Source organism: Mus musculus, chromosome 2 (assembly GCF_000001635.26).
Source record: "Mus musculus strain C57BL/6J chromosome 2, GRCm38.p6 C57BL/6J".
NCBI lineage: Eukaryota > Metazoa > Chordata > Mammalia > Rodentia > Muridae > Mus > Mus musculus.
The window spans coordinates 71734490-71753470 of NC_000068.7; the positions used below are offsets into that span (position 1 = coordinate 71734490).

Consider the following 18981-nt stretch of genomic DNA (forward strand, 5'->3'; position numbering starts at 1 on the left):
CCACAGTGGCACACCTACTCCAACACCTCCTAATAGTGCCACTCCATGGGCCAAGCATATTCAAACCATGACACCATCTCTCTTTCTCCCAGCGATGTGTACGCACCTACTTCTCTTCCCAGCTCTCCAGCTTCTTGTCTCCATTCGGAAACTAACTGCAACCCTAGGAGTATCCCTGAACCAAGAAAGGGGGCTTGCCATTTCAACAACCTAGCTCTCAAACAGCAGAGCCATCTTATTGCAGGCTGTCACACGGGGGTTGCTACTGAAGGATGACGTCCTCCACAGCTGTGTGGACCAACCCCTCAGTCATTATCCAGGCTGCAGCCTTGTTTCCTGGGAAGCCTGTTAGGATGGGTCATTTCTGTCCTGAACTCTTGTTTCTACTTGCCCCTCACCTCACGCTAGCTAACAGAAGCTGAAACCCACATTTTATGTGGCTTCCTGGTCTTTATTCCTGTGTTTGTTCCTCACAGGCGGATCCCTTTAAAGAGAGATGAAATTTATGTGGTGTCAGCAAAACCCACACTCAGATGGCCCAAAGCTGAAAGAATTTGACCAGGCAGGTGCTGCTGCGTGCCTGCTTCACTGAGGGCCTGACAAATGACAGATGTCTCTGCATTTGCAACCGTAAGCATGAAGTCCGGATGTAATCACTCAGATTTCTGAACTCATCTTCTCTGCATTCTTATACGACTGCCCAACCTTCATTCAGCACACACGAAAGCCAGCCAAATTAAGCAAATGGAGAAAAAAAACAAAACTTCCGTTGAGTGCACTACTTTCCACATGAAAGCTCACTCTCCACTCGAATGTTTGGGAAAGCTCCCCCAGGACATAGTATGACCAAGGCTATACCAGGAAGCCAAGTGGAGAAGCAGCCTGTCCTTAGAGCTTTCTAGAAGGGTTTGTGGGGGAGAAACAGCAGAGTCAGGCTCCCAGATATGGGTCTGCTATCTCAATGATTCTGGATTGTAGCCGAGGAGCCTGAAGAAAATGGGTGGGCTTCGTGGGGGCTGATGTTGCTGCAGTGAGGACTGCGGACCTGCTCTCTCTTCAGAAGTCGCTGTCCCATCCAGCTAGGTGAGGCCTGAGGTTGGTGCCTCTCACTTTGTGTGTTCTGGTACATATGTGAGTTGATGGGACAGGGAGCGGCTGCCTCATAGGCCGGACAGTTGATCAGATGAAGGGTAAGAATGGAAGCTAGCTGAGCCAATCAGAGCCCTTTTGGGAGAATGTGACTAGAAGACGGAAGCAGAGGGTAAGAGTGTGGTAAAGCAATCGAACTCAAAGGAGAAGTGGGGCTGGTGAGCAGGTGAAGTCTACAAACCACAAGGCCAGTGATCGTCCAAAGCTGATTCAGAGCTGTGATAGCTTTTGGTCCGGGATCCTGTCAACAAAACAGTGAGAAGAGCAAAGATTGGTGCAGCACTCTCTGTGCCGGGCACCGTCCCGAGGAATTCACGGGTGCCATCTCATTTAATGCTCACCCGCTCTCCCGGTCCGTACTCTTCACAGAGAGGAAGCAGATAAACAGGGTACAACGTTTACCTGAAACCACACAGCTGTAGGTGCCTGGAGGAAGACCAAAGCCCTCTGTTCTGTGACAAACATTTTGTTGTTGTTTTTGTTTTAGACGACAGCGGTGATGGAGGTTGCTAATGTGTATGACTGTTTTGCTTGCATGTATGCTTGGTGTCCAAGGAGGTGATGAGCCTGCGTGTGGGTGCTGAGAAGTAAACCTGGGGCCTCCTTGCAAGAGCAAGAAGTGCTCTTAACCAAGGAGACAACTCTCCTACCCCTTGTTTTTAAATAGAGATTTTATTTAGTTTATTCTATGTGTGTGAGTGTTTACCTGCATGGTATTTTTATGCACCACATGCATGCAGTACCCTTAGAGACCAGAAGAGGGAGTTGGATTTCCTTGGCAATGGAGTTGCGGATGGCTGTGAACTGCCAGGTGTGTGCTGGGAATGGAACCCAGGACCTCTGGCAGAACAGTCAGTGCTCTTAACCACTGAGCCATCTCTTCAGCCCTCTCTCCTCACATTCTTTTCTGCTTCCATCTTCCTTCTTCCCAATCAGAACCTTACAAACACAGCTGACTCACTCACGACTTTGCCCCTTCACTGTCTCTAGTTCACTGTTTTTCTGAGGATCTGTGGTTCAAAAATAAATAAATAAATAAACAAACAAAAAAACTCATTTTGGCTTTTCAACTATTTCCAATCTATTTTTGACCATTATGTACAGTACAAGCTATAACCATGGAAATGAAACTGCCATATAAAATATAGTCCCAATTTTCCCAACAGAGAGATAAAATTGCTTCTTTGGTGCATGTATAATAGGTTATCGATGGGCTGACAAGATGGATCAGTGGGTTAAGGTGCTCGCCGCCAAGTCTGGAAACCTGGCTTTGATCCACATGGTGGAAGGACACAACTAGCTTTCTCACATTGTCCTCTGACACCCTCCCACACGCATGCACACACAAACACACACACACACACACAATGTTAACCAAAGATTCATAACCAGCTCTCTGGAGACCTCTATACCTCCCTTAGGACAGACATAATGGAAGACCACAAGATGGATGTGGTGCTGTAAGCTTGTAATCCCAGCGTTTATTATGCTGAGGATAAGAGGATGTGAATTAGAGGACACTTGGCTCCCAGGCCAGCTCATCTGCAGTGTGCAGCTCACCTGCAGTATGCAGCACCCAGGCCAGCTCACCTGCAGTGTGCAGCTCACCTGCAGTATGCAGCTCCCAGGCCAGCTCGTCTGCAGTGTGCAGCTCACCTGCAGTATGCAGCTCCCAGGCCAGCTCGTCTGCAGTGTGCAGCTCACCTGCAGTATGCAGCTCCCAGGCCAGCTCACCTGCAGTGTGCAGCTCACCTGCAGTATGCAGCTCCCAGGCCAGCTCACCTGCAGTGTGCAGCTCACCTGCAGTATGCAGCTCCCAGGCCAGCTCACCTGCAGTGTGCAGCTCACCTGCAGTATGCAGCTCCAGGCCAGCTCGTCTGCAGTGTGCAGCTCACCTGCAGTATGCAGCTCCCAGGCCAGCTCGTCTGCAGTGTGCAGCTCACCTGCAGTATGCAGCTCCCAGGCCAGCTCACCTGCAGTGTGCAGCTCACCTGCAGTGTGCAGGGTGGTGGCAGAACAGAAGAGACCACAGCTCAAAGCCAGGTGGAAGATGAATACCAGCATCAGAAAGCTGTCCTGTGACCACCACATACACATACGCCATAGCACATTCCAACACACACACACACACACACACACACACACACACACACACACACGAACACGCACACACACACCAAACCACAATGGAACACAAAGGGACTGTAGACATCTTAAGCAGTGTTGCTTTAGGAAGCATTAATGGTTTTTGTTGTTGTTGTGGTTAATCAAGTCCATTTCTCCCAGCTGTCTTCCAGAGCCCTCCCAACCTCCTGTGTAGGTGGGGGTGGGAGGGTGGGGGGCTCATGGAAGTGTGTTTGGGGTGGTCCTCTGTCACTGTCTAGAAGTACTGCTGGTTGCCTCTAGCGTGTCTGCCTTGGAGAAGATTCAGGGCTCCAGCAGAGCCATCAAATATCTCTTCTTCAGATCAACTGGACAAAGGAGGTTGGTGTGCATATATATACCTATTGAGAAAAGAAAGGCGTGCATATGTAACTAAGAATCATTAGCTGTGGGGGGTTGAGGAAGTGGGGGAGGCAATAATTGGGATGTAAAGTGAATTAAAAAAAAAAAAAGAATCGTAAGTTGAATCTCTTGTTCAGCAGTATGAAAATAAGAAGTAAAAGAGACTTCTAGACTTCAGAGGCAGTAAGGTATGGGAACACGGGTGACTGTCACTGACTGGTGTATGACTATTAAAATCCCAGTGTCTTCAGTAATATCTCTCCAGCCTTCCTAAAAAGATCTTAGAAAGAATACATTCAACAAAGCATATTTACATTTCTGATTATGAATGTTTGTGACAAAAGGAGGGGTTTGTGGCTTCATGTAATCCTGCAGATTTTGCCGCTAATCTCCCCTTCATTCCTTCGAATTATCTGTGCCCTGGGTGTCCTGGTCTCTCGGGCCTATCTTAGCCTTGGGTGGCTCAGCAAGTTACCCAGGAGACTGCAGGCAGGAATTTCCATTCTCTTTACCCCCAGGTAACACTGCCTTGGGCTGCCTGGGAAGACTACAGGTAAGACTGTCCAGGAAACTTCATTTCTATGACAGGTCTGGTCTTGACTCTGTCTTTCTCATCTTCCTAAGTACGACTAATGAACAAAGACTATGACATAGCTGTCTGTATTGTCTGGTCTGGAAAGCGGTTTCTTTGAAAAAAAAAAAAAACCCATAAATTGGATTATGAAGCCTATTGTTCTTATGTTCTAGGACAAAACAAAAGCCACAGCTTCAGGCTTCAAGCTGGATAAAAACGACGGTATGTCGGATTTAAAGAGCCCAGAAATCTGTCGGTGAGCACATTTTTCTGCCCATGTGTGCCAGCTGACCTCATAGCTCTCTTGCCTTACTGGGTCTCTGTGATGAGAGTGTGTTTGAGCACACACAGTCTACCAGCTGGAATCATCAGGGATTCACCTAACCTGACCCTAAGTCTCACCCACATGGTGGCTTGAAACCCTCTGTCACCCCTGTCTCAGGGAGTCCTTAGTTTCAGTCACCTATTATCTACCTTCTCTTATGTCAGAGCCCTTAGCATTCTAAAAGACCCAGACAAATTCATTTACTAGCTCTGGGAAAATGTCTGTCCAGCCCTTCTTGCTTCCAGTCTTCAATTCTCTGTGCTATTTAAGTCTACAACCATACACACACCATATAAAGAGAAGGCAAGTCACGAGGAAGCCCAACAGCTCCCTGAGCCCGGCTTCATTCTGGTTCAATAGGTCACTGGGGTTCCATCCAATTAAAACCAGGGGCATTTCCATCTTCATATTAGTCTATAGCGGTGTGTGTGTGTGTGTGTGTGTGTGTGTGTGTGTGTGTGTGTAAAAGGCATGGAGTTTGCTTCTTAGAATGTGCAAAAATCCTTTTACCATGCTTCAGGTAGACTTCCTGGAAGGTAACTCCTAGAATTACTTATTTAAACAAAGCCTGAAAGTCTGATTAATGCCCAACGGAAGAAACAGTGCCACCGATTAATATTTAACTGCTGGAAGGGGCAGCTGTGCTTGGGTTTAATAGGTCGCAGAATAAGTTGGCATGGTCTCTACCTTGTCAGCACTTACTGGGTCACCTCATTCCCTGGACCACGGGTTCTCCTTACCTTCATTCCCTTCCCCCTCTTTCCCACAGAGATTCTGGGAAGAAACGTTCAAGCTATGACTTGCTAACCAAAGGCGTAGCCGAGCTGGAGTTTAATATTTACTTAGCTGGGAAATGATCTAATTAAGGAAACTAGTTCTTAACATTGAAAAGCCCTACCTGGAAGGACAGAAATGAATTCCCCCAATGGGCTCTGTTCTGGGGGTGGGGGTGGAGGATTCAAATAGATGTCTCTAGACCAAAGTTAGACAGCTCTTCCTTCCAAAACTCCGCAGAGAGTGTAACTAGGATTGTTGGTTAAATGTTCATGAATGCCTGAATAATTTCTAGAATAATAGCTGACTGTGTGGAACCCCCGACCACAGACAGTGAATAAAGAGTAACTGATATCCTAGGGTAGAAGGAGAGTTTTGGTGTAGAGAAGCAATTTAGTTTGTGAACGAGAGAGGGAACCAATCAACCTAGGCCAAATCCTAGCTGTACCCCTATTTCCTGTGGGACCTTTGGGTGTGACTCAAAAAGCTAAGTCTTTATTTCCTCTTGGGTAAATTGTGATAATAGTATCTTTCGCATGGTGTTCTGGAGAGAATTACACAAAAATAATCCATGTAAAATATGTAATGCCTCATAATCACTCAGGAATTATCTGTTGTCCTTACTTGCTTATTCATAGAACCATCCATTTAGAAATATGCCTTGTGTCTACAGTGTACCAAGCAATGTGCAAAATGGTAGTAATAAGTAATTGTGGTTTTCCCAAGGGGACAATTCAGAGGGGGAGCTAATAGCCAAGTTTCCCCGTCCCCGCCCCCATTTATACTTAGTAGCAATGTTGTAAACGTGTTCTGAGTGAGGTGCAACCCTGTGCTGAGGAACTCCTCCGATGGAGAGTTCGAGGCGGACTTCCTTGGTCACAGTGAAGCTGGGTCTTTATGAGAGTGTTGGACTTTTTCATACAGTGAATAACGAAATAATTATTTCAGAAAGAAAGGACAGCCTCAAAGTTTAGCCCAGTGGCACACGCCTTTAATCTCAGCACTCAGGAGACCAAGACAGGTGCATCTCTGAGTTGGAGGACAGTGTGGTCTACAGGGTGAGATCCAGGAAAGCAAGGGCTACAGAGAAACCTTGTCTCAAAACAATAATAATAATAATAATAATAATAATAAAGTTTTGCTGCTATGAACTCGAATACTGTCAGGGCAAACAATAGGCTGTGAGTAATTCTCTGAAGAGATTGTACCCATTGTCTAGGTGTTATTGTCTATCTGTGCTGTGGGGAAGAGGCAGTCACAGTGGGAACAGCTTAGCACTAATGTTGCTTCCACTAAACTCTCAGGAATTCTTGAATCCATAACCTAATTTATAACTCAGGTCTGGGGTTTATTCTGGATTTCACGGCCAGGTTTTGCTCTACCTAGTGAGCATTCCGATTTGCTCTGGAATTCTTTTCTACTCAACAGAAAGGACGCTAGCATTCACACTTCCTTTGACCTGGAGGTACGCTTCTGTCAATGAATGCTTCATGTATGCTCGTGCATGCGCACGTAGGCACACACACTCACAGCACATCCATATGTTGGGTCTGCTTCCCAGGTGCTGATATTAAGATCTGCAAGTTTAGCAGTCAAACATAGTTGTTATTATTTTGGAGATGTGTTTCTTTTTACTTTATGGGTATGAATGTTTTGCTGCCATGTATGTGTGTGTGGTAAGTTTCTGTGTTTGCTGTGTGTGCAGTTTCTGTGAGGGTCAGAAGCAGAAAATAGATCCTGTGACATGGTGTCATAGTTGTGAGCTGCCATGTGAATGATGGGAACTGACCCTGGGTCTTCTGCAAGAGCATCAAGTCCTCTTAACCAAAGAGCCTGTGGTTCCAGACCCTAGACATGGTTACTAATAGCATGGTTGCTCCTAATCATAGTTATTATTAACATTTACATAAGCAGCAAATGAACTATGTTCATAGCAAATATAATAAATTACCAAAGTTCAGCCAGGTAGTGGTGGTGGCTCATACCTTTAATCCCAGCATTTGGGAGGCAGAGGCAGGCAGATCTCTCTCTGAGTTGGAGGCCAGACTGATCTAAAGTGAATTCCAGGAGAGCCAATTACACAGAGAAATCCTATCTCAAAACCAAACCAAACCAAAAGCCAAACCCTTTTTAAAAATTACTAAAATTTTTTCCTTCATAATAATTTGCGTCTATGAGATCTGTATGCTTGGAGTCCTGCATAGTGTGCTGTGTTGTGCCTATACACCTGTCACCTGCTCTGCATTCATTGAATCCACGTTGCTAGTTTAAAACTGATTACGGTAGGAGCATTTATATCATGGAAATTGGCAAACACTACAATGAGGCCTCTTATTTCACTGCTTCATTGTGAACCAGTTCCTATCAGACCACTGTACATACATACATGCAAGCACAGGCCCCAATGTAGACCTCTTGCATATCTGTAAGCATAGATGGCTCTACTTTTATACTATGTCGCAGTACAGTACAACATGTCAGGGAAAACTGGGTCATGCATGAAAATATTGTATCATATACATCATTCATAATTACAGCCTGTTTCCAAGATATGTATCTGCCTGCCTTTTGCGGTAAGTCAAATGTCGTTGCTAGGCATCAGGGCACTCAGATATCTTCTTGAGCTCTTTTAAGGAGCTCTATGTCATGAAAGACTCATCTTCTATGTAGGTGCATGCTATTCTCTCCTTTAACTCAGCTCCACGTCGGAGAGCGCCGCTGGCATAGAACCAGAAGTCTTAACACTTTCCCAAGTCCTTGAAGGAGTAATTGCTCAGTAGCCAAAGATAATTTACACTGCTTGACTCTTTCGGCCTTTCTCGCTAACAGAAATGTATTTATGAATTCAGCGGCTGTCACTGGAATATTATTCCCTTGCTGAGTACAATTAAGCCAAGTCTAAAGCTCAGAATGGAACCAAATCCTGAATAAATACTGTTTTAAGGCTGATGTAATTTCTTGCTTTTCTTGCAAACTGCAATTGAACATGCAAATCTAAGGGACCAGCCGTACAGGAGGCCAGCCAATATGTTAAGGCTTTTAATCTGCTTAATGGGATAAAGGTTGGGCATAATTAAATATCTTTGAGCTTGAATCTTTCACTGCAATAAGTAAATGACTTTGAATTAAATTATTCCAGGGATAAAACAAAAGCACTTATTAAGGTATGAATTTTGAAAGAATAACTAACTCTCTGTCTAGTTAAGGAACTTGGGCCAAATGCCTGAAAATTATCTTCCAACTTAGTAGGAAGCTGGGTTCCTTCGTGCAGGCTTTTCCTGGAGCCCGGGCTTTTCCTTTCGTGTTTGGCTTCCATACTGTCCCATGAACATACTGGATGGCTGTTGGTGACCCAAAGGTCGCTTCAAAGGCTGCAAATTCCAAGCAAAGCTTGCCTGAGGGAGTTTGTACTTTCCTGGGATAAAGTGTCTGCCTCTGGAAGTGAGGAAAGAGTCCTTTCACTGCTGGAGCAGAATTCCTGTGAAGTGCTCACAAGCATGACATCCCCCTGCCTCAGATACTATCTGGAAACACTGTTCTGAGATCTGAGTCTTCTTCTCGCTGCTACTTTGCCTGCGACAGCTGTGGTCTAAACAGCTGCCTCTCTGCAAACGTGTCTTTGCTCCCAGGTTCTAGGCTCACCTGTCTGCCTGTTGTCCAGAAAAGAGTTCAGTCTTCCCGTTAAGCATCGCAACAAACTAGTTGGACAGGACTCTGCAGCATTGAGGCAGCCTAGAGTACCTTCGTAGGCTATGTCCAGGGATCAGAAGGTCAGCAGGAGTCAACGAGGCTGGGTCACTAGATCCCTGCTTAAAGGCAAAGGCGTCATGCAAAAGTCACAAGACTTGTGGCTGGTTGCTGTACTGCCACCTCTCATGTCCCCAGAGATCTACTCATCCTAGAATTTTAATCTTGGCTTTTCTTTGCTGAGTAATAGACCTTCCCCCTGCCCCCCCCCATCTACATACTCATGTATTTATAGACAGATTCACAGACATGCAAAGCTATACTCTTGGGTGTATGTGTGTGCATATGTGTAAGCCCTAATACTCAACCTTGCTTCTGATTAATTTTGACATATTTTTCTGCCGTAACACTATATTGTCCTTTCTAATTGTGACCTACATTGTGGGGTCATTTACACTTATTTTGATATTCTACATTTTAAATTCCACCTGTTATGTTTTCTATAACAGAACTTCTTTGGATCCAATGCCCATCAGGTATTTTATTGGTAGAATGGATTCTGTTTCCAGGTTGACTCATTTAAGCCCTGATAAACCAGAGCCCTGGCCTCCTCAGCAACTTGAAGATTATCAAAATCACCTTATCTGAATGGGGGAGGGGGGACCGGGTGGGGGGAGTAAGTATTCAGCTGTAGTGACTCAGCCAACTCCTCCCATTCCCCCCCCCCCAAAAAAAAAACTATATAGGAGACCGTTCTCCATGAGGAAATGAAGGTATAAAACGTTTTCCAAGATCCAGAGGAAGAGAGACAAGCTCATGAATGACAAATGCCATGGAGGGCCAGAGTGACTGTTTGTTCAAAAAGCTTTTGAATACGAGGCTCCAGTGGCCCATCCCATGGGTGGCTGTGCCCTTCAGCAGACACAGAGCCTCTGACTACTATCTGCACGGTCCTCCGTGTAGTGTTCCCCACAGCCAGATCTCCCCACATCCACGGACATCGAACGTCTGGAATACCAGCCCTGGGAATTTCCTCAGCTGTGCTGGAGCTTGGGAAGGCTCAGCATTGTTTGTGGAGCCATGGAGGCAAAGCTAGGAACTGTGTGCTGCTGACTGGATACCAGGTGGTCTCCTCAGCCACAGTGTCTTTCCCGAAACTCCACACTCACTCGTGTGGAGTCACTCAGGAAGGTCTCTGTGCGTGGAACCTCAAAGAGACAGTCCAAACACTTGAGCCGCTTTAGAAATTAATGGTCAGGAATGAGTTAGTTAAAATCTATGAGAGACTGCTCAAATACACCTCTGACTCCCAAATCCTGCAGCCTTTAAAAAAATTAGTGAATGAAAATAAAGTTCTCCGAATCTCTGAAGCCCTCCTTCCCCACGAGAGGACCTTGTGCTCTGGACACGCACCATCAGCATTTCTATTTAGGGGCAAACCTCAGACAGAGAAATGTTTACCATTGAGCCGTCCCAGCACAGTGAAGTGACTTTTCTGTCACTGAGGTCACCCTGCCATGGGCCTCTCACTTCCTCTTCAGCTGCTAGTATTCCAGCAATCCCTGCGATGCAGAACTGCCCGCCCAGCCATCTCTCACCCTTAATGACAAGGGGGACTGTGACCAGTCACATTTTCTCACAGTTCAGAGTTGGGTCTTAGAATTTGTCCCAAATCCTCCAATCCCCCTTGGTCTTCTCAGATCCTTGGTTTTGTTTTGTTTTTTTCCTCGGTGGAATGCATCTGGAGCTCAGATACAGGACTCACCCCCAGTGTTGGAGCTTGTAGGTCACAGTGACATCCAATGGATTCATTAACATAGCAATGGGAAAGAGACTAGAAGGCCGGGCTTCCGGGGAATGCCACGCTTTTGTTTTAAATCCCCACATTGAATCCTAATAAGACTGGGAGAGAGCAGGGGATACAAGGATCTGTTTTGCAAAACTATGGGGCCACAAGCATAGAGATGGAGCTGTGGGAGTGAAAAGCCTAACGCTAACAAGTTGAGCAGCAGTGGGGATAGGGGTGGGTGGGGGTGGAGATAAGGGGGTGCGAATCTAAAATAAGACTCTAGACACTAGCTTCCTAGGCTCTTGTTTCAACAGGGAAAGTGTCCCACATCTCCCTTCTTTCTTTTATGTTTGGGGAGGTAAGATCTCACTAAGTATCCATGGCTGGCCTGGATTATATTATATTATATAGACCAGACTGGCCTCACACTCAGAGAGGTTCACCTATCTGCTAGCACTCAAGAAAAAAAAAAAAAAGGAGGAGGAGGAAGAGGAAGAGGAGGAGGAGGTCTTCTGGCTGCCCCACCTGGTTCCCTCCCTCTCCTCTCCCTTCACACCCCTCCCAACATGGCCCAGCTCAACTTGGTCATGTCCACTCTGGACTCTCAGATATCCCAGTTCCTGCCCCTGGCTGTGCTCTCCCTTTTATTTATAATAAACTTCGTCCTGCACCTAGAAGCGGTCATGACCTTTCCTTTCCTTTCTTTCCTTTTCTTTTTTCTTTCTTTATTTATTTTTCCCATTCACCCCTGGGCTTTATTCTTTGAGAACACAGTGCCTTTTCCCCTTCCCTGTTTTCCAGAACCAGGCTGTGTTACCGTAACTTGGAGATCTTTCCATCGCTTTTGGCTTTGGTTTGGAGAAGCAGGTAAGTCAGTAACATGAAAATTCTATGACGCGAGCCTGAGAGGGCTTAGCTTCACATCTGTTTTTTATTTTTCCATGTGCAGAGTAGCTTTCTGCATGCCACCTGTAGGTTTTGATTCCAGCATCCTCAGACAACAACAGAGACTCCTCAGATAGGGCCAGAGTAATGGGCCTACTTAAACACATGATCAAAAGTTGTATGTACAGTTTAAGAAAATCAAATTTTAGCCAAAGAACAGTGTTAGAAGTCTTCGAGGTACAGGGATGAGAGTGCTTCTTCTTGGTTCATTTAACTTTTTGTCTAGAAATTCCAGAGAACATGTAAAATTGCTTCTTCTAGAAGTCTCAACTCTGAAATCTCTCCCTCTATGATGCACCCTGCCACCCACTGTCTACTGTTACAAAGGGGTGCCCGCTGTGAGTGCAGAATTTGGAACTTAAAGGCTCAACAAACAATTTTATTCAGGGCATGGGAGGGGAGTTGAGGGAGCAGAGACAGAGAGGAGAGAGAGAGGAGAAGAGGAGTAGAGGTCGGCCATGAGCACATGGAGAGAGGGGTGGAGAGGAATGGGGGGGAGAAGGGACAGAGGAGGAAGATGGTAAGAGAGCAAGAGAAGCAGAGACTGAGGATAGGCAAGCAGCCCCTTTTATGAACTCACTATAACTGAGTAACTGCGGGGCGGTGCCTAGAAGAAATGCTAACAATGATAGTTATAGAAAAATGCTAAGAGTGCTTCCTCCTTAACGCCTGCCCCTACTTTTTTTGATCAAAGAGAAAACCAGATCCTAAGAGAAGAGGCGAGCAGAAATCACTGTCACCAATGCTCCCTCAGGAGACTCTAAGATCTGTGCTGCCTCTTGGGTTGTTGTTTGTTTGTTTGTTTGTTTGTTTGTTTGAGACAGGGTTTCTTTGTGTAGCCCTGGCTGTCCTGGAACTCTCTCTGTAGACCAGGCTGACCTCCAACTCAGAGATCTGCCTCCTGAGTGCTGAGATTAAAGGTACCACAACCACCTGGCTAAGACATACGTTTTTTTTTTAACTACAATCGGGCTCTTGTTGGGACAGGGGAAACAGGAGTAAGTATGGTTATTTGGTGATGTTTGAGAAGGGTCAACTTGGGGATACTTCCTGGAAGTACAATAAGTGTGGCAGGAAAGGGAGTTGGTGGGGGGTAGATGCAGAATCTGCTTCTATGCCCCAAGTGTGCATTCCTGCTACTGAGCCTTCTAAAGAGCCACCAGGAAGGGCTGCCACTTATGGCTCCTGCCTTGTTCACTCAGGGACTTGGGCAATTCTGCCATACTAAGTCTGTAGATCCCAGCCCAGCCCAAGGGAAATACTTACCACTTCATGCACCCTGCCTGCCTTTTGTCAGTCACGCAGCCAGCCGTTGGCAGAGGAGTGGGTCTGTGAAGGTCAGGATGTATCCAGGGCAAGAAATAGACTCTTTGTGGTTTTGCCACATAGAAACACCAGGCAGATCAGCTTATTGCCCCGATAAAGACTGATAACCAAAGAAGAAGTGAGTGTGTTCTGTGAAATTTGATGTCTTAAACTGTACATCTTGTCCAGGAGATTTTCCTCTGGACCTTTCCTCCTCACAGGTGTTGCTACTTGGTCCAAGCTGGGGTGTGTGATATCAAGGTTGTAGGTTCTCCCAGGCTGCATCAGGTATTGATGGCCAACATAAGAACACATACCGTCTCACCAGGGCCCAGAATAGAACATTTGGCATCCTTGCAGAAGAAGGAATGGATTAGGAACTGGGACCAATTAAAACTTCTCCATGGCTTATTTTGTTATTCCCCATGTCTCTCTCAAGTTACTGACTGAATTTTCTCACCTTCCTCTTCTCCCAGCATCTCTCATCAGCAGTGTAATGGTCTGTCTTGCATATCTTTTTTTCTTTTTTTTGGGGGGGGGGGGATTCTGTAACTCCAGCTCAGGGGTACTCATGCCTTCTCTTTATTCACATCTTTGCTTTATTTGGGAACCCTCAGGACTCCCTGCCAACCAGTGTACCTACAACAGGCCCTGCTTTGACATGGACAACCCTCTAAATTTCAAACAGTCTTAGCGACCCATAGACTCCCTTTGAGGGTGTGTCCCTTAACTAGGCTTAAAGATAATCTCAGTTATCCGATGGCTGTTTACTTGATGGTTCCCGCTAGGACACAGGACCAAGTATAAAAAGTGATAACTCAATAGACGTTGCTAATCCCACTGGGCAAGAATAAGACCACTACCACCATCTTGAGCCATATTTGAAGCAATTAATTGAATACTGGCCCAGATGATGGACTCTAGCCAGGTCCATTCCTGGGTTCCCAGAAAATGTCTACAAGTCATATATTTTGCAGAGGCTTATAAAGGCAAACCCATAAGGTTACATTTTTCTCAGCAGGTCCAATCAGCGGCAAGCATATATCCTGAAGCACTTCTTGTCTGTGTACCTCCCACTTACATCCAATCAGGGGCAAGCATACATCCTGACGTATTTCCTGCCTACGTACCTCACACCTACATCCAGTACGATTAGGCCAAATAAACTTGTTTAAGGGAGTGAAGCATGTGGCTTGTTTTCTCCCATAAGCAATAGCTTCCAGCATTTCGGGGAAAGATCTGTCCTTGGGCAAGACACTTAAAGGTTAGCAACAGTTTTTTGTTCCATGGATCTCTTAGGCACAGTAATTAAAACTTAAAACATACCTTTTTGGCTCTTACAACGTTTGCCTTGCAAGCCAGAGGACCCGAGTTTGATCCCCTTCAGATCCTATGCAAAAAAAAAAAAAAAAAAAAAAAAAAAAAAAGCCCTATGTTTTGGTGTGAGTTTTCAATCTCAACTTTGAGGAAGCAGAGCCCACCTAGCCTACTTGGCAAGTTTTAGGTCAAACAAGAAATCCTGTCTCAAAAACCAAGGTGGAAAATACCAGAGGAATGATTGTCTTCTGGCTGCTAGGTACACGAACTCACATATGCACATCTGCATCCAGCTGCAAATTGGCACATACACACCCTCCTCAATAAAATAAAATAAATAGAATATGAATAGAAAATACAAAATCTTATACTACTCCACAAAAAACCTAAAATTGCACCTGATATGTGGCATCCTGGGAGCTACCTCTTAGCATGGTCCCTATCAAATGTGTTAAAACAGTAAGCAAGGCTTGCAGCTCGATGATTTGAGAGCAGCGGCCAGCTACTCACTATCTGCCTGCCATTTTGTTACCAAAAAAAAAAAAAGCCTTTGCTCAAGACCATGAATACTAAAATCTGCTGAAGGAAGTGGTGGGAGCTGCATTACTTAAACTCTTTCAAAATCTCCTGAAAGAAGTACTTCAGCCAGCCCCACAGAGAATAGACTGGTTCTGACCCTCAGGGCATCCATACGATGACCTCAGAGCTTTTTTTCCCTGTGTCTGTTTTCTATGAAGGAGAAAGGCTGGAGCCGAACCAGTGAAACAAAGACGTAAGTTCATCCCCTCTCCCGCCCCAAACCCTTTAATCTTCAGTGGAGTCCCAATTCCAGATCATTTCCACCAGAGAAGTTTTAAAAGCATCCACATGTAATGTCACCGTAAAATATGATAAGATCACCCCCCCCTCCCCGCCGCCGCCTTTAAAGGCAGCACTCATTTCTTAGAGCTTTTCGAGTTTCCATTTCTTCTTCTGTAATTACTACCTATGTCATCAGGAATGGACTCTGAATAATTCTCCCAATTCTCTCTGGTGACTCAAAATGCCCTCCACCTTCCAGCGGTCAAACAGAGCGCAAGTTTCCTTGTAAGATGCCAGCAGCCCCTGTGATCAAGTGAGGGTTGTTTGCTCTTTGGGAACCAAATAATTACCTGTCAGCTTTTCAGGCAACGGGCAGAATCCAGAAAGGTAACAGCACAAGGATATGGGAATCTTTGCAGGACCGGTGGCTTTCCTTCCTTCCTTTTTCCATTTATCCTTTCTTTAGAAGGCAGATAAGGCGGCATTATTGATTGAGGAGTGTGCGCATTAGCTACCATGGCAACGCATGTTACTATTGGCACTGTCCAGGCCAATTAAGTTCGTTTCAGATTGCTGGTGTTCTTTCTTTGGTCTGAGAAAGCCACTCAAGTCAGAGACAGATAAGAATCTTCTGAGCACTAAGTCAGGCTTGGAATGTCCCTTCTGCTGACTTTCCGGAAAACCCTTACAGCGCGCTGTGCATCCTGGGCCTCAAACCGAGCCCTGCTCTGGGCAGGGATCGCTCGTGCTGCTGTGTGCCTCTGCACCTGCTCTGAATACTCTACAGTTAGATTCTTGGCCACCTTTGTTTGGTTCTTTGAGAAAAAAAAAAAAAATCTCCTTTTCCAGGCTTGTTTTTTAACCAGGTCTGCGGCCCCAGTTCTCTTAGCCCTTTAGTGCTAAAGCAGCTTGTCCGTGTGGTGTGATCTCTTCATTACTCATCCATTCCTGTTCCGTCCCACGTGTTCTTTGGTTCAGGGATATTGCCCTTAAGAAATTCATACTTCGTATTAATTTATTTGGAAAAGGACATGCATGGAGGTAGGAGGTAGGAGATAGTTTGTGGGAGCTCGTTCTTATTCCACCATATGTCTCCTGGGAATCAAACTCAGGCTTGACAGGAAAGCGCTTTTATGTCTTGAGCCATCTTGTCAGCCCTGGAAATGATATTTTAATAGATAAGGTAGACAAATTTTAAAAGGCTTTATATGTAAAGGTTTTATATATGGTTTATATATAAAGCTTTTTAAAGGATTTGTATAGGGGGCTTATAAAATTATAAAATTGACATGTGAAACCTTTACATAAAACATCCTATTACCTTTCCTCGGATGCAGATCTCTGGGTTTCCCCTCCTATGACAAATAGTAAAATTCCCCCAAGGATACGTGCATCTCCCCACCTGTGCTTCTTAGTTGGGGTAGGTGTACCACAGATGGGATCCGGCATTGCGTCCCTCTTCACCGTCTTCTCCTCAAAGCATCTGCTCTATTACGGTTGGTTCTGAGTAAGATTGTTTTTGAAGTGTTCCACAAATTATAAAGATGGTTGAAAGCTTATCCGGGTTTTCTGAGGTAAACAGTAACTACTATGCTTTATTTCTACGGAGCCGTGAAGGTGCTAGGGGGATGAGCATCTAATCCAGTCTTGCGGGTGTAGCATGGCTCTGGAAACTCATTCCATAAAAAGTGATTTCTGAATAAGTACAAAGTGGCATGGGGCAATTGTGTCCTCTAGGCAGAGGGCCAAGTGTGTGGAAAGCCCCTGAAGAGAGCAGAGAAAATCTAGTTTCTTCAGAGACCAGGCAAGGGTGCACAATGGAACGGGAGACGGAGGCTCTGATTGGCTCTGTGGATGGTCTCTCACAACCTACCCGGTCACGTGGTTATATGCCGTGGGAGGGTCGTTTGTGCGGAGTGGCCTATGGCTGGAGAGCTGAGCAGAATTGCATACTGCAAAAGTGAGCAGAGGTCACACTGGCCTTCCTGTCCCCTCAGTTTCTCATCCTTTGAGCACTGCTCTGGATCTGGGCGGTGCCTTACAAACCCTAAACTTCAAACCCAGGCCATGAGGCACTGTTGAACTTTAACCCTCATCACTTTCTCAGGACACAGTTCCCACAAGACCCAGCCTGAAAGACTGGAGGTGGCGTCGGGCTGACATCTGCTTTACAGCAATCGGCTGGTTCCCACCAGCTCTGCAGACTCCAAAGCCCCAGTGTTCCTGTACTAAGGACTGAACTTCCACCAGCATTGGAAATAGCAGAGCTTCCCTCCCATTAAGTGTCTTCGGCACCATGATGGTCACAGGGAAGGAAACCTGGGCCCCTTTCAGAACCAAATAACTCAGTCCAGGATCTTTAAGGAATTACCCCTCTCCCAGGGGAGAAGTCATCATGTCCTCTACTGCTTATTATGGTCTTCAAATTGTGGACTGTGACAAAGCAAGTTGGTGTACAGGAAACAACCGCTTCCCTTTTGCTTCAGAGGGCCTAAAAATGTTTGATCTTAGATAAGCCATAAATAATTACATAAACAATTACTCAGCCTTTGCCTTTTTTTCTCTCTCTCTTAATCCTATAATGGTACTTTAGCAATAGCATCAACAACAACACCTTTCCATTTTCACAGTGAATAAAAAAAAAATAGGAAGAAAACTTAAGTCCTCTAAGCCTTGCTTTTAAAAATCCCCTTTGATGTGGAGAAGACTGATGCAGATTCATGCCAGCTCCTAACTTGCTAGCTGTGCCTGAGCAGGCAACTGAGGACTCTCCTCTGACCATCTTCCAAGCCAAGCAATGGCCATCTTGGGGAGTGCTCCCTTGCTAAAGACCATCCAGCTGTACACACTAGCCCATAGGCACCAAGCAGGGCATGAAATTTTCTTCTTAGTATCCAGATACTCCCTACTGCTTATCAAGGCTGCACAAGTCTGGGCAGGCGCTGAGCTGGTAGAGACCAGGGATGATACCATCTATGTGGTTACAAAGAAGCCCTCATCCCTAGTAGATTCAACCTACTGGGGGAGGAAGGCCACACTCCTGTAAGTAGCCCCTTACCTAAGAAAGCCCAGTAAATTAATTGGTTCTCTAGAATAACGTTTGGCAGAATTGTGTCTCAGTTTATCTTTAGAACTTTGAAAGGGATAGATGTTGCTCTATGTCTCTCCTGTGGAAGGAATTTTAGTAACAAGGACAGAACTTTACCAACTATGAGAAGTCTTTGGATTAAAACATGATGTCCAACATGAGCAGTACCTCCAATTACTTCAAATATTCTTTTTAAAAAATATTTTAGGTTTATTTGTTCTATTTTATGTATATGAGTATTTTCCTTTGCCTGGATATATGAGCCTATATCCCTGAAGGCCAGAAGAGGATGTTGGATCCCTTGGGACTTGAGGAATTACAGACAGCTGTGAGCTGCCATGCTGATATTTGGAACTGAATCCAGGTCTTCTGCAAGAGCAATAAGTGTTCTTATCCACTGAGCCATCTCTCCAACCCCACACGCTGTACATCTTAAGTTGGCCATATTCTATGTGTTTTTTCTGTGGGGAGTAAGGACCAAAATCATGACCTGTCATTGTGAGGAATAATTATTTGCCATGTAAGTAGTGATAGCTTTTGACAGTGTTTGGGGAAAAGGGGCGAAGTGGAAACTCCTAGACTCCGTTGTGTCATGTGATGTTTTTCAGGAAGCTGTCTTGTGAAAGAGCAGATAGTGTTTTGCTGGAGCAGATGCTTGAGAGGACACATGTCCCCACAATGTCCCCACAAACGGAGGACACTCTTGCATTAGTTCACCTTGC

At 45.4% G+C, this 18981-nt stretch overlaps 1 long non-coding RNA gene across 4 annotated transcripts; it reads right to left on the minus strand.

Annotated features, from left to right (window-relative positions):
- Positions 1-20: 20 nt before the first annotated feature.
- Gm17250 lies at positions 21-16016 on the minus strand. Of its 4 annotated transcripts, none has more exons than XR_866415.1 (5): positions 15522-16016; positions 14380-14443; positions 13015-13174; positions 8970-9136; positions 21-3653 (listed from the first exon to the last, which is right to left on the minus strand). It is a non-coding gene; the product is annotated as a predicted gene, 17250 (long non-coding RNA). The 4 variants fall into 4 exon arrangements; XR_866413.1 differs by having other exon boundaries at positions 13015-13406; XR_866414.1 differs by having other exon boundaries at positions 21-2997; positions 3141-3653; positions 13015-14443.
- Between the last annotated feature and the right edge of the window lie 2965 nt (positions 16017-18981).